This window comes from Hemiscyllium ocellatum, chromosome 26, assembly GCF_020745735.1.
Source record: "Hemiscyllium ocellatum isolate sHemOce1 chromosome 26, sHemOce1.pat.X.cur, whole genome shotgun sequence".
NCBI lineage: Eukaryota > Metazoa > Chordata > Chondrichthyes > Orectolobiformes > Hemiscylliidae > Hemiscyllium > Hemiscyllium ocellatum.
The window spans coordinates 3101716-3114613 of NC_083426.1; positions in this window are offsets into that span (position 1 = coordinate 3101716).

Sequence of the window (12898 nt, forward strand, 5' to 3'; positions counted from 1 at the left end):
GAGAGGGGCATCCATCCGCAACTCTTTGCCAACTCCGCCAGCCCATTGGCCAGAGGATTGAAGCCAACCATCCAATGAGCAGTGCCGAGAGGTTAACCCTTTGGGGGACAGTTTTGATGGTGTATTCACTGCAGTCCCGTACGTTCACAATCTCTGCAATGACACCGAGACGAAAAAAAATTCTCCCATCATTTTGAAGGCTGTCCCTTTTATCACCTCCTCCCCACAATTATTTTAATGTTCAATCATTTTGCAGAATTCCCCATCGAATTCAGAGAAAATGACACTCCCACAAAGATGAGTCCAACCTTAGAATGGGAGCTGGAGGAAATGCAACAACTTTTAAAATGCGGATGTAATCAGCCACCCGGTCCATGGGGTTTGAGATTACAGACAGATTTTGTTGACGGATGCACTGGCCGCGTGTGCGCCGTCAGGAAATATAAATATTCCACTGCACGTCTGTTGCAGTTACGTGTAAAGCCCGTCGCCTCAGTCATTGTCCTTCCCTCCAGTGTTACAGTCCCCCTGACACAACCCGGCAACACCACGGGGTGCAGTGATGTTATTGTGTCTCCTGTTGCCAAATGTCATACTCTATTTGTCACTGCTTTAATCAGAGCTGGAAGATACAACGCAAAGGCAATTCCTGCTTTTCTGTAGCACCTTTCACAGTCCCAGGACGTCCCACGCTGTTTTATACAATTAAGTAGTTTTACGGTGCTGTTATCCCGCTGAAATCCATTTCATCACAGTAAGTGCCAAGGAATAACAGTTGATTTAATGACTAGATTGGACGATTTAAGAATTTTTTGAGGGATTAACAAGGAGACGGAGAGAACCTCGCTTCACTTTGAATAATGCTACGGGATCTTCTACATTCGCCTGGGGAGAAACTGAGCTTCAGTTTAATATTAAAGATGGCATGTCCAACAGTGCAGCGCTCCCTCAGTGCTGTGAGATAATACTAGACTGCACTTTGCAGGATATAGTACGATGCAAATATTAAACAGCACAGGAAAAGCTTTACTTTGTATCTGACCCCGTGCTGTCCCTGTGCTGTGAGTGTTTGATGTGGACAAGATGGAGGAGATTTAGTTTCAGTTTAAGAGTAGAGTTTTACCTTGTATCCAACTCTCTCCTGGGAATATTTAACTGGGGCAGTTTGGAGGAAGCTTTAGTCTGTATCTAACCCAATGCTGTCCCTATTCTAGCAGTGTTTGGTGCGGACAATGTAAACCCTTTGATTAAATAAGCAGAAAGGGCATTGCTCTTTTAAAAATTAATTCATGACATGTAGGTGTTGCTGGCTAGTTCAGCATTTATTACCCATCCCTAATTGCCCAGATGGCAGTTAAGAGTCAACCACATTGCTGTGGGTCTGGAGTCATATTGAGGCCAGACCCAGGTAAGAATGGCAGATTCCTTCCCTCAAAGACATCAGTGAACCAGATGGATTTTTCTGCCAAACATCAATGAATTCATGGTCATCAGTAGGCCAGTAATTACAGATTTTTCATTGGAACCTGGGTCTCCAGATCATTATCTGGGTCTTTGGATTAACAGTTCAGCAATACTACCACTAAGACATCATTTCTACCCTGTAATGTGTTTCATGTTAGGAGTCTCACACAATCTGCCTCCTCCTTGTGTTGAAACTGACACTCATTGCACTTCAGTCTAATTTAATCTTTTTCTGGGGTTTCATGGAGTGAAAATTCTCTTCGCCTTCATTTTTTTTCTTTGCTCCTACCATCTGTCATTTTTTTTAAGACCAAGCCTTGCTGTTCACTCTCCATTGCGTAATTTATCTCCTCTTCCCTTCTGTTCTTGGAATCCTAGAGATATTGACCTCTTTTCCTGGGCTCCACAATTAAAATACTTAACTACAGCCTTGCTATCGTTATGGTAACTGCCATCAAAGCTATGATGTTCAACTGTGTTATGTGAGATGGTCTTGCAGTTTTGCTTCTGGACTTAGTATGGCATTGGGACTAATAACCCAGCGACAGTAAGTTGAAATTCTACAATGGCTTTTGCAATTTGGAATTCAGATTTTCAAAAAATCTGAAATTTTAAAAAAATCACTCTCAGGATGTGGGAGTTGCTGTCTGTGTCAATATTTATTCCCCGTCCCTAGTTGCCCTTGAGAAAATTGTGATGAGTTGCCTTCTTGAACCACTGCAATCCACATGGACACTCAGTGCCCTTAATGAGGGAGTTCTAGGATTGTGACCCAGTGATACTAAGGGAAAGGTGATACACTTCAAAGTCAGTGGCTTGGAAGGGAAGTTGGAGGGACTTGAATGCAAAGCCTTTATCAGTAAATGACTGTCAGATTGTGGGTTGTTGTTCATATCATTTTCAGAACATGCCCTCCTGTTGTGACCTGCTTTTGATCAACATGTGATTCTTGCCCAAAACCCATGTGACCACCTCCCTGAAGCTGAGTTGCATTTCCAATAATCCAACAGTAGAATTCCCAAACTGTTTGGGTAGATGGACTTCTTTCCAAATGGATTAGTTAATCACAGATACTTCATCTGAACTATAATACTGTACAATATTCATAATACAAAAATGTTGCAGTGAACAGTGTTTCAATTGTGCTTTTAAGAAAGTAGATATTTGCTTACAGCTATCAGTCAGCTAGCTGGATCTGCTTTTCTTTTCTGTTCTTGTCGTGATGTTTGAAAATAGTGTCCAGAAAATCAATCTTGATTAAAAAACAACCATTTTTTGCTTTCCAGTGGAATTTACAGAATGTGGGCTCCCAAAACATCAATAAAAATACCACTTGATTAAAAGTAGGACTCAATCTGGTAAAATTATGGGACAGCAGCTATTGGATGTCCTGGAACTTGGGAGATAATTTGGAGAGATGGTCACCAAGGTAACAGTTTGCAGGCTCTGTATTTGCCATGTTGCTCAGAATGGGATTTTTCATTTAAAGTCTTGTTGACAGAGACAGGAAGTCCTGATGGTCTAAATGATGGTGAGGTGAATGTGAACACTGCCTGTGTTCTCTCTGGACTGTCACCCAACACCCTAAACACCCCAACATGCTCCCACCACCCCCAATCTGTATGGCTGACCCTGTTCACTCAGCACTTCCCCCCACCCCAGGAGTCCACAGGTTGGAGTCTGCTTAAGCAAGCTAATGAAATGTACCTAATCAGTAATAACACCTTCAGCTGCAGTGACTCAAGAAGGTAGCACAACCCCCACCTACTCAGCGCAACCAGGGAGAAATAATGAATGCTAGCTTCACCAATTTGAGATAAGTTGCTCTCTCTTATCTGATTAATTGCTCTCTCTGTTCATTACTTTGTGCTGTACCAAATCTCAGTTTGAAGTTGTCGTTTTATAGGGAGTTAAATGCATATTGTAAGCTCTGCATTAGTTTCAATGTGTAATCTTCGTGCTTGAATGGAAGTGAAGAATTGGCACAGTCTGGGCAACAGTTTCTGTTGACCAGATGAGGAAGGAGGACTGCACATCAATTAGAGGAGGTCACGTGCTGGATATTGGAGCGGAACAGAGAAAATAAAAACCACAGCATTATCTGATTTAACTGATCAAAGATCATTTGGCAAATTCTCCTTCACATTTGTGATTGCCATCTTATGGAAATACAATATCTGCTGGCAACACCCAGAGTATTATCAATACTGTACAAAAACAGTACAAATTCAGGCAGATCTGAGGCATGACTTTGTGCTACAAGTATGAATGTGGTTAAAGATGGATAGGTATATCTGTGCAGAGATTTGCAGTGGTAGGTGTGTAATTGGCAGGATGTGGCTGAATTTTGTTTATTTCAAAAATATACTTTATTCATAAAAAATATCTTTATATGCATACACAGTCATTAAAGCAGTTTGGGTTCTGTACAGTAACATATGAAAAAACAAATAAACTCTTGACTCTATCCAATAAATATACCCAAGGCATTTCTTATTTATAGAAGACTACATTACATATATTTGAGACCCTGGAATGGTCCAATAACTGAATGGATCCCCATTTCCCTTCGGCAAGAAGCCCTCAGACAGTGATCTTTCCTCACTGAGCCTTGGCAGCAGCTGCCCCAAGGTTTAGTGCTTCTCTCAGCACCTAAGCTGGGACCTTGGAATGTACCAGTCTGCAATACTTGCTCTGGAAGACCAACAAGTTTTGGGCAGACCAAAGAGCATTTTTCACTGAGTTGGTGGCCCTCAAGAGCAGTTGATGTTTGTCTCAGTCTGTGTCCTGGGAACAGACTGTACTTCACAGAATCTTGCATCACGGAGCTGTTCGGGATGAATCTTGACAAAAACCACTGCCTCTCTGTCCAGACTTCCTTTGTGAAGGCACATTCCAGAAGGAGATGTGTGACTGTCTCTATCCCCCCACAGCCACTTTGAAGTCTGAATTAAAACACACAAAACTTTATTGTACTCAGCACCTCTTCTCTTTTCCCCATCAGTATTTTCTCTGTATCTCTTCTTCCTTCCCAGAGGATTTCATAGTGACTGTAATGTGCTCAGTGGAAACATGAATTTTGGACCTGCCATTCCTGATCATTGGGGGTTTTCCTCATCTTGTGTCTGGTTCTGAGCCAGACGTGTTGGTAGAGATTGATCATTGTGTTCTCTATGGGACAATTGGTCTGTGCATTCATTTGTTAACAGTGAGGTTGGTGGTTCAACACCAGCCAGTGACGAAGCTTCTGCTGCTGGCCGCTGTGTCTTTGTGGATTGTAAGTGTTGATCCAAAATCCCAGAGTTCAAACATCAGTCAAGTCTTTCTCTGTTCTTTCAAAACATAATTAAAATGATATGAGCAGCAAAATGTCTAGAGAGCCAAGATTGGAGAAGAGAGGAACTTTGAATTTAATGCCTACAACATAGGTCCTCGCTTTGGCAAGTTGTAGCATTTTGCCGGCCACACCATTTCTCCTTTTGTACAGAAGGCATTTGTAAATTATTTCCCCTAAGGCATCCCAGTACACGGAGGCAATTCAAGAGTTAAGTGTTACAGATTGTCCCTCCATTTGTAGTATCATACCTGGGCCAATCATGACCATGGACTGACACTGAGGAAGAGTCCAGCTGACTAAGCAAATGATAAAGGAATGGCAGTAAATGGCAGGGAGCGTTTATACAGGTGTACAATGTATTTCCTCACCAGCTGCTTATTTTCACTGAAATAAATGTTGCTATGTTTGAAAATGTCATGTTTGTAGAGTAAAAGAAAAGAAACCAATGCATCGTTGATGCATACTGTGACTATCTTATGGGAATAAGCGGACATTCTTCCATCCAGAATTTATGATGTCATATGAACAAAAAAATTGTTATTACTCTCTGCAGGGTGGTAGAGTGAGTGGGAGAAATCTATTGGAGACAATGATGAAAATGATCACAAAATACTTACTTGACAGTTAATTAATCCAATCAAAATATCCCCACAGACAACCTCCCCGATCGAATTATCCAATGTCCCTATGGAACTGGAGGTGCGTCGTGAGAAATACTTTCTTCTGGGGTGGGTGGTGGAGGAGTGTCCAGAGCAAAGGGCAGAAACTTAACATTCAAGCTTGGTCATTCAAGGGTGATGTCAAAAGGTACCTCTTCACACAAAGGAAATTGGAAATCAAGATCCCCAGGTATAGGTTTGCTTGCGGAGCTAGAAGGTTTGTTTTCAGATGTTTCATCCATACTAGGTAACATCATCAGTGAGCCTCCGGATGAACCATTTACCACCCTCCTGAGAAAAAGAACAGGAAATTACATCACCATAGGAAATTACATCACCACAGGAAATGACATCACCAGCCCAAGGAAATCTAAACACATGAATAGAAAGCAGGCCATCCCACCAGTGCTTCATCTGGAGGCTCACTGATGATGTTACCTAGTATGGTGACAAAATGTCAGCGAGCAAACCTACACCCAGAACCTCAACCTGAGCTATAAATCTTCTCAAAACTCACTATCGAGATCTCTCTCTCTCAACAAAGTTGCTGACCCTGGGGACCAATTGAAAACCTTAAAACTGAGATTGATCCATTTCTGTTGGTATGGGGATTAGGGGATATAAAATCAAAATGACTAGATGGAGTTAGTTTACAATTTAGCCATGATCTTTTGAATGATTGGTAGAATAGGCTTAAGGGCTGGCTATCACTTGTTTTTATTTCCCTGAGTGATTCCTTTTTTTTATCCTTCCATACTTTATCTCAGAGTTTATTAAACCTGTTAGTCATTTTCTCTGTGAAGAAGAATCTGTTAATATCAGCTTTAAGATTGTCTTTTGCTAGTTTGAAACCACATCACCCACATCCATTATTACATTTTAACATTAAGCAATATTCTGGATGTATCTTTTCCATTTCCTTGAGAAACCTCCATTGCTCTATCAGGTCACTTCTCAGAAACTTCCTCTGAAACTAGAAATAAAAACCTTTTGGTTCCCCACAACGAGCTATAACATAATGGAGTCTCTGGATAATGTGCCTGCTGGTGGATTATTCAAATTGAACAAATTGAGGAGGATTAGGGGATGTCAGTTTAAACTGTCAGAGTATGAGGAACAGTTGGCTGGCTACTGAGAGCACAGTCAAACTCTGGAGCACAACGCAGACTGGTGTGGGATCGACTGACTCTTTGTGTCTTTAGGAAGCAGCTGGATCAGTGAATGGAATCATTGATAGAAGGTGACAATCTTTATAGATAACACTGATTCACTGTGATTTCCTGGACAGAGGTTTGAGAAGAATATTTGTGGAGTATTTTTTCTTAATTGGTCTTGGCTATTCTGCTTCCTTTGTCACTTTCAGGACATTACCTCCAGAAGGAATGAGGAAGTGTCCAGTCATAATGTTTCAGCCGTCATGAATTAATCTTGATGGATCAGCCACTTCTGTTTATAAGTTGTTATGTTTGTCTGTAGCTCAGGCTCTGACGTTGAGAAATCAGCCTCATGGCTCCTCTATTTATCATCTCAATGTTTATGTCTCGCTGCAGAGTAGGACATAGTGTTCAAAATACAGTCTGACCACATCTGGATACAGGGTTCAAGGTGAGACACAAGGTGCAGCTTGTTTCACTTGCTCTTGACTTCTTTTAACCAGCCATTTGACTTGTATACTATTGTTTTGGAAACTGTAGTTTGACATTTAGTGGGATTATCTTTGCTGCTCAGCACTGGTTATTGCAGGTTTTCAAACTGCAGGCTTTCTCGTTGACTTTAGCACCATTCACATGTTACCTCAATTTCCTTTCAATAATTCTTCAATATTTGGAGGAAATTCCAAATCACCAAGATAGTTTCGGTGGACTCACGATTTCTAAAGGCGTACAGAGTGGAATCTGTAACACAGGAGATGACAAATTGGAACCTAATTAGCACAAGATAAATTCACAGATTTCCTCAATAATCTAAAAGATGCTCTGGATTAACTTGCAAAATCTTCTTCAAAACCAACTCTCAAACTTAGAACCTCTACCATCTCAAACACAAGGCAAAATTCCCTCCAAGTCTTGTACCATCCTGACTTAGAATTATATCTTGAATCCTACATTTTTGCATAAAATTTGATTTGATTTATTGCTGTCACTTGTACCTAAGTAAAGTGAAAAGTTTTGTTTTGCAAGCAGTGCAGGCAGATCATTACAAATAAGGGCCTACAGAGCATAGGGCACTTAGACAGAGTGAGGCATACAAGGTTACGGCTGCACAGGAGCCACACAAAGGCAAGATCAACATTAGATCTGAAATATTTGAAATTGGAGAGGCCCATTCAACAGTTTGATAACAACAAGGAAGAAGCTGTTCTTGAATCTGTTGGTTGGTATTTTTAAGCTTCTGCTGCCTGGCGGAAGAGGTTGGGAAAGAGCATTACCGAGGTGGGAAGGACTTTGATGATGCTGATGATGATGATGATGATGATGATGACGACGACGACGACTTTGATGATGCTGACAGTTTTTCGACAGCAATGAGAAGTGTAAATGGATGGGAGGTTGTGTGACGGTCTGGGCTGTGTATTTCAAACTCCCTAAGGGCTTTGTGGATGTGTCTACATTACATGGAGTACAGCGGGTCAGGAAAGCAGCTCACCTTCACCTTTTATAGGGAAATTGATGCTGGCAACAAATGGCCTTGCTAGTGATGCCCACATCCCATGAGTGAATAAAAATACACACAAGGGTTAATAATATATGAGGTGAGTGTGTCATTCACAGGATAAGACAGAGGAGGAAGGTGATTGGAGCCTGTGATTAAGTAGCAGACCGTGTATGTAAAATACTGAAGAGCAGGCCATTCTAATAAACTCTCACGTGCACACAGCTAATGTGTAGCTGTCTCTGCTCTCAGAACGTCTCCTGGATATTGATGAAGTGTGGTGTTGGCTCTGTGGGTCCGACAGCTTAACTGAATGAGCTCAGCGTGCAACAGCAACTCAGTGCCTCTGTGCTGATAGATAATCTCCCTGCTTCATCAAGAAATCACTGCTGGACCACTAGACCCATCCTCAATGTTTCTATTCATCATGGATCTGCAGCAGTGTGCATGCCCTGGCAGTGATATCAGGTTAAGTGCATTTGTTTGATTTAAAATAAAACACATTTAAAAGGAAAATGGGATCTGTTTTTATTTCCCAGCCATTTCTCTGCCTCGCTGCCATCCCCTCCATCTCCCACACAAAATCTGTGATTGCTCTCAGAGGGGGAGGGGGGGTGACAGGATAGGTCAGTTCAGGGTCAACTTCTATTTGAACAAAACAATTTCTCTTCAGAAGTGTAAAGGTGAGAGACAGGAAAGGGAAACAAAATAGAAAATGAGTTTTATTTTTAACATAAGGGCATTGGCCAGTAGAGCAAGGAAGTGATGTCGAGATGAAAACAGAAAAATGCTGGAAAACTTGCCTCAGGAAAGGAAGCCTCTTTGGAGACAGCACGAGAGAGTGAGAGAAAAGCAGCATTTTAATGGGTGAAATTTTAACCCATTCAAAATCTATTTGCACAGAGTTAGATCCAGCCACATTACAGGGTGACGTTGCGATGTTAGAAACCTGACATTTTTTAAAAAGTCAAAAGAAGGGCTTATGCCCGAAACGTCGATTCTCCTGCTCCTTAGATGCTGCCTGACCTGCTGCGCTTTTCCAGCAACACATTTTTCAGCATTTTTTTAAAAAGTGCAGATCCAGTAAAATGTGAGGCAACTGGGAAAGGAAAATTAACCTCTTCCCTCAGCTGCTGCCTCATAAAATGCCATGGGATGTTTTATTAATAGCGCATTATGAGGCAACATTCTTGTTGTAACTGTGTGCTCTGAAGCAAATCAGAACAAGTATATTGTCCTTGCACTTCACAGCATCAACACAATCCTTTGACAGGTCTGCAGTCCCCTGAACCATTCCCTACCCTGATCCACTCACTGAGTTCTGGTCCGTGAAATGGCCTTCCCATCAGACCCTTGTTCTTCACTTGTGCAACTGGGTTTGCCTGTGGATATTGAAGGGTTAAGCAGATCTGTAATGGGGAGAGCTCCTGTTTTAAAACAGCAAATGGTACAGAAAGCTGGAAAGACCTCAGTTGTGTTTGCTGTCAGACCATCTCTCAGCTTTTGCTCTCTAATGTTTTCTTATCTACACGTTTAAGAACCTGCTCATTTTGTTTTCAGTGCAGGCTGAGCTGGACGCTGTTACCAAGAGTATTAATAGGTGCCTCAGCTGTGCTTTCAGTGATGGTGCACTGCGTGCTAACTCACCCGCAGTGCTAATGATTAAGGCAGAATGAAATGATTAACATAATGCAATGAAGCATTCACAGTAGGCCTCAGTTAGACAGAGACTTGGAGCTGGACTCATTAAAGCCTTGCCTCCCGTCTCCAGAGTGTGGGCCTATGGCTGTGTCTGTATACTTGTCTCTTGAACTCGTAGCGCAGTTATTGATGATGATCATCTTCTCATCACTCACGTTCCTATCCGCTTCGACTGAAGCCTAAGGTCTGGCTGTTTGTGGGAGCTTACGGTGTACAGATTTTTGTTTTATTCATTCGCAGGATGTGGGCATCTCCGGCTGGGCCAGCATATATTGCCCATTTCTAAATGTCCAGAGGGCAGTTAAGAGTTAACCACATTGCTGTGGGTCTGGAGTCACATGTTGGTCAAACTAGGTAAGGAGGGCAGTTTCCTTCCCTATAGGACATTAGTGACCTGATGGTTTTACCGACAATGGTTTCATGGTAATTAGACCAGATTTTTCTTGAATTCAAGTTTGGGATGGCCTGATTTGAACCCTGGTCCCCAGAGCATTAACAGTCCAACAACAATACCACTAGATCATTGCTTCCCCTTGTTAGCTACCACAGTTCTTCCATTACAACAGCACTTCATCGTATTTTATTGGTTGTAACCTGCTTTGGCATGTCTTATAGTTGGGAAAAGTTCGATATAAATGGAAGTTCTTCCTTTTTCCTTTGATCAGTAAGGTTGTAATCAGAGAAATTCATGATAACCATAAAAAGAATTATACATCAGTGTTAGAAAACAATCTGTTCGTATTGGGATTGTTTAGACAATGGATACTCTCTGCCAGAAATAGCAGCTGAAGTAGCCTCCAAATATTATGTTCAGAGGGAATGTAAATAGCTGCTTGCATGATGTGATCGAGGCTGAAATTGGCAGTCCACCCCCTCACTGTCCTGGAGGAGGTGATAGTTTGGCCGATAAGTTACACATCAGAGGACAGTCAAGAGTCAGGTTGATATTAGTCTGGAGTCACTTATCATCCCAGACCAAATTAGGACAACAGCTTTCCCTCCTTAAAGGGCATGACTAAACCAGCTGGAGTTCAGCCACAATTCTGATCACTTTATGCTTACTTCCCATTACCAGTATTTTAATTCCAGATTTTGAAGCTGATTTCAAATTGGCCAACATGCCATGGTGAGATTTTTTAATCTGAATTCATAGTCAGGTAGTATTATATTAAATTATTGTACCTCACAGAGGTTTCTTGTAAAGAAACAGTGTGGAGACAGGCCCTTTGGCCCAACAAGTCCACACTAACCCTCTGAAGAGTAACCCACCCAGACTCATTTCCCTCTGACTTATGCACCTAACACTGTGGGCAATTTAGCATGGCCAGTTCATCTAACCTCCACATCTTTGGGCTGTGGGAGGAAACCAGAGCAGCCGGATGAAACCCACGCAGACATGGGGAGAATGAGCAAACTCCACACAGACAGTCACCCGAGGTTGGAATCAAACCTGGGTCCCCAGCATTGTGAGGCAGCAATGCTAACCACTATGCCACCTGAATATTAAAAATATGGAAACCCATAAATAAAAGAATGAGATTAGATTGCGTGGAATATTAATAATATATCGTGATTGACAGGGAGAGTGAGATTAAAGGAGGGCTTCTTTGTGAAAAACATCATAACAGATTTAATGGGCTGGTTCAATGCTCTATCATGCCGTGGTCCAGATTTCCCACGCAAAGCTTATAGCACTGTGCAATATCAAAAATACATCACCAACATATTTTCCATCATTTGGATTGTCACGACTCCAAAATGGAAATTAAACCCATGACTGTCTGAAATGACATTGATACTGGGTTATTGATGTTGAATTGCAGAAACTAACAAGCTAAAGAGAACACAAAGTTGATGCATATCTCCATCAGCCTGTTGGAACCCAACATCATTACAATTACCCAGCTCATCCTTAAGGCTTCACATAAGAGATTAATGTGTAAAATTAAAGTGCGGGGGATTGGGGCAGCATCTACGCAGAGAAAACAGAGTTAACGTTTCGGGTCCATAATCCTTCTTCAGAACAAGACCTGAAATGTTAACTCTGATTTCTCTTCATGGATGCTGCCAGACCTGCTGAGTTTTTCCAGCAATTTCTGTTTGTGTTTCTGATTTCCAGCATGTGCAGCTCTTTCACTTTTTTGTTTATGAATAAATGAGTCTTTTTATGAATGGCAGTGGAGTACCACAGAGATCAGTGCGAGGACCCCAGCTCTTCCTACTACATGTTAATGTTTTAGATGAGAGAACTGATTGTAATACCTCAAAATGTGCAGATGATATGAAGCTAGATGGAAGGGTGAGCTGTGAGGTGGATGCAAAGATGTTGCAGTGTGATTGCACAGTCTCATGAAGTGAAAAAATGCCTGACTCATGTGGTATAATGTAGATAAATATGAGGTCATCCACTTTGGTAGCAAAAATAGGAAGGCAGATTATTAGTTGAGTGGCTGTAAGTTGAGAGAGGATAACGTTCAACAAAATTGAGGTGTCTTTGTACACCAGTCGCTGAAAGTAAGTGTGCAGGTGCAGCAGGCAGTAAAGAAGGCAACTGTATATTGGTTTTCAGAGTGAGGGGATTTGAGTACAGGTAGAGGCCTGTCTTGCTGCAATTATACAGGGCATTGATGAGACCACCTCTGGAATATTATGTGCAGTTTTGGTCTCCTTATCTGAGAAAAGATGTTCTTGCCATAGAAGAAGTGCAGATGTTATGAAGAGAATAATAGAATCATAGAGCATGGAAAAAGACCCTGAGGGCCAACTCGTCCACACCAACCAGACATCTGATCTGACCTTGTCCCATTTGCCAGCCTTTGGTCCCTATCTCTCTAAACCCTTCCTATTCATATACCCATCCAGATCCCTTTTAAATGTCGTAATTGTATCAGCCTCCACCACTTCCTCTGGCAGCTCATTCCATACACGCACCATCCTCTGTGTGAAAAAGTTACCCCTCAAGCCCTATTTAAATCTTTCCCCTCTCACCTTAAACCTATGCCCTCTAGACTTCTCTGCCCTGGGAAAAAGTCTTTGGCTATTCACTCTATCTGTCATGATCTTGTAAACTTCTATAAAGTCACCC